This window comes from Mus caroli, chromosome 11, assembly GCF_900094665.2.
Source record: "Mus caroli chromosome 11, CAROLI_EIJ_v1.1, whole genome shotgun sequence".
Classification (NCBI taxonomy): Eukaryota; Metazoa; Chordata; class Mammalia; order Rodentia; family Muridae; genus Mus; species Mus caroli.
The window spans coordinates 91677668-91681243 of NC_034580.1; positions in this window are offsets into that span (position 1 = coordinate 91677668).

A 3576-nucleotide genomic window follows, 5' to 3' on the forward strand; every position below is an offset into this window, starting at 1 on the left:
AGGAAGGAAGGAAGGAAGGAAGGAAGGAAGAAAGAAAGAAAGAAAGAAAGAAAGAAAGAAAGAAAGAAAGAAAGAAGAGAGAGGGAGAGGGAGAGAGAGGGAGGGAGGGAGGGAGGAAGGGAGGGAAGGGGAGTGAGAGAGAGAGAAGAAAAGAAAGAAGAAAAGAAGAAAGAAAAAATTCTTGTGGCAATGCAATTTTATGAAACTGTCTCTTACATTTTTTAAACTTCTTATTGATTCTTTGTGTGTTTCCCATCATGCACCCAAGTCCTGCTCCTCTTCCTGTCCCCTGTTACTCACCCTTTGCCTTTGCAACCTCCCCTCCCCAAATAAAAAGCACACAAACAACAATAACAACAACAAAGCATCGAACCCTCCACTGCAGAAGCTGCAGTGTGGCCCACTGTGGCCCACAGTAGATCCCCTCCACGCACCTTCACGTGCAAATGTTCATCGCAATGTGTCTCTTACATTTTGAGAGTCTGGAATTTTGCTGAACCCCACAACCAAAGTTAATAATATACTTTGAAGTCCCTTAAGCCTGAGTACTCAGCCTGTTTGTTTAATCTTCCTTTAAGAGAACAATGTAACAGATAACCTCACTTGCCTTGGGTTTACCACAGAGAACGGAGAAGTTTTTATGACCTACACTAACACTAAATAGTTTAGGTTATATACTCGTTAAATTATGATGTACCTTCCATGCCCCTAAAATGAAGATTCGTTTATGACTCTTGGATGGTAAGCAGTGATGTTTGTTGTCTGTGTCAGTTGGGATCCATTGGAGCCAGTGACATAATCCCTTTGTAAACTCTGTTAAAGATTTCTGTGAAGTGCCCCTCATTCTTTCCTCCACGTGATGCCTTGTGTGTGAAGCCCTTTGTTAAGGACTGACAGACAGAGACAGACACAGGTACAGAGGCAGACATGGATTCAGACTCAGGCAATGGTCAGATAGAAGGATGAGAGTTACTGGGCATATGACAGACAGAATTCACATCTGGATTTGTTCTTGGTTTAATGACAGGGTTTTCATGTTCTCCCTTAATGTGACACCAGTTCTTTGTCAGTGACTCTGAGTTATTCACTGATGTGTTTAACCCAGGACATCTCTATTAAAGAACTATTGTGGTTATTCAAATACTGTCTGTGGTGGTTTGAATATGCTGGCCCAGGAAGTGGCACTGTTAGGAGTCAGGAGACATAATGGAACAAGCTAATAACTAACAGGTGATCATCCTGAAGTGGCCTGCTTCGGATTATTATATAATCTGCGACAGGTGAGCCCTTATTAAGCAAGGCTGTGAGGGACTCATTTTAGGAAAGATTCCTGCTATTAATATGCTTTTCCTGTCATTATTATACATATATAGCAATCACTAAATAGTGGCACACCCCTTTGGAGCAGATCCATGAAGATGTACTATCTTGTAGTGATGCTATATAGACAAATAGATGACTTAAGTCCTCATGATGATCCTATAAGAATTCCTAAAATTATATCTGTGATCATTGAGCTCTTTTATTAATGGGACCACTATTAGGACCTTTTCTGGTGATCAAAACTTCGATGAGAACTCTGCCAGTCTCCCAAGTGTCATCAGTTAATTGCTCTTAGATAGCAATCAGACTTTCTCCTACTCAGAGCACAGTCCAAGAGGTTGTAAAACAATTAACCAAAGGTCACAAAAAGGAACATAAAGACTTATTATTGCTGTTAGGACAGAAGATAAAATATTTACTGGGTTTATCTATACAAAACTTCACTAATAACATAGTTATGGTTTTAAACCTTCGGTGAACCTGTGGAGCTGAGACAGGTGATCGATGTTTAGCTAGATAAGCACTCTTAATGGATACGCATATAAGCATTCTCTGTTGTAAACTTCTATTTCAATTTATGATTTGATTTTTTTTTTGTGTGAACTTGTAATGAACTTTGTAACATGTGATCATGTATTCTGAAAGATGTGTAAGTACTGAGGACAAAGAGATAAGTGAGTTCGATAGAGGAGACTTTTTTGCCTTTCCTCACTTAGACTAGAATCTTTTCCATTTCCCCACTTTTCCCTTTACCTGCTTAGGATCTTTCTGCTTTTCCCCTTAGATAGCTTTCTTTTTTTTTTTTTTTAGGTTTTTCGAGACAGGGTTTCTCTGTGTAGCCCTGGCTGTCCTGGCACTCACTTTGTAGACCAGGCTGGCCTCGAACTCAGAAATCTGCCTGCCTCTGCCTCCCAAGTGCTGGTAGATAGCTTTCATAGGAAACTTTTTGCAACTTTAATAATAAACTCTATAATCACTTCTCTTCCTGTGACTTCCAACTAGCAGGCTGAAAGTTAGAGCCCAGCAGTTCCTGCTGAGATAGAACAAAGGCTGCATTGTTTAATCCTCCACTGTTATGCTACAGGTGTTAATCACCTAAACCAGCAGTCTTTTACCCTCAGAAAGAACAAGAAAGTTTTTAGGACTTTTTAGAAGTTATCATCAGCATTTCAGTACAGTTAGAAAGCTAGAAAGCCCTGAGACCCTCAGACTTTAAAGTCTTCACCAGAGTCCTACTCTGTCACTCCACCCCTACCCTGCCCCAGGCTGGGAGGCTCCCAGCAGTTAGGAGGTGTGGCCTTGCTGAGAGTAAATGTGGCCTTGTCTGAGGAACTGTGTCACTGTGGAGGTAGCTTTGAGACCCTCCTAGCTGCCTGGAGGCCTTCTCTTCAGTCTTCTCCTGTTTGCCTTCAGACCAAGATGTAGAAGTCCTGGCTCCTCCAGCACCAGGCCTGCCTTCATGCTGCCAGGCTTCCTGCCTTGACAATAATAGACTCAAACTCTGAAACTATAAGCCAGCCCCAATTAAATGTCATCCTTATAAGAGTTGCCTTGGTCATGGGGTCTCTTCACAGCAATAGAAACCCCAACTAAGACACTGTCAGAGCAAATTTTTTTTTGTTAATTCTGCTGACATACTTCCAAAACAGACTCTGAAGCAAGTGGCTCCTTTCCCCACCCAAGTCCCAAGTTCTAGTGTTCCTTTGATCCTGTCTCTATAGGACCCCATGGCATAGAGGTCCTGTTCAGACGAGGAAGAAGGAATGTTGCACAGAAAAGCAGAGAAGAATATGGACACTTAGACTTTTACTGCTGTGAATAGACACCATGACCAAGGCAAGTCTTATAAAAGACAACATTTAATTAGGGCTGGCTTACAGGTTCAGAGGTTCAGTCCAGGATCATCAAGGCAGGAGGAATATGGAAGCATCCAGGCAGGAATGGTGCAAGAGGAGCTGAGAGTTTTTCCATCTTCATCTGAAGGCTGCTAGTAGAAGACTGACTTCCAAGCAGCTAGGGTGAGGGTCTTAAAGCCCACACCCACAGTGACACACCTACTCCAACAGGGCCACATCTCCTAATAGTGCCACTCCCTGAGCCGAGTACGTACAAACCATCACATACACCTTGTGGGATCTCTCACCCAGTCTATTAGTATCAGGTATATAGTAAAGCATCCATTAAAAACCCAAAAGGAGCCAGGCAGTGGTGGCGCACGCCTTTAATCCTAGCACTTGGGAGGCAGAGGCAGGC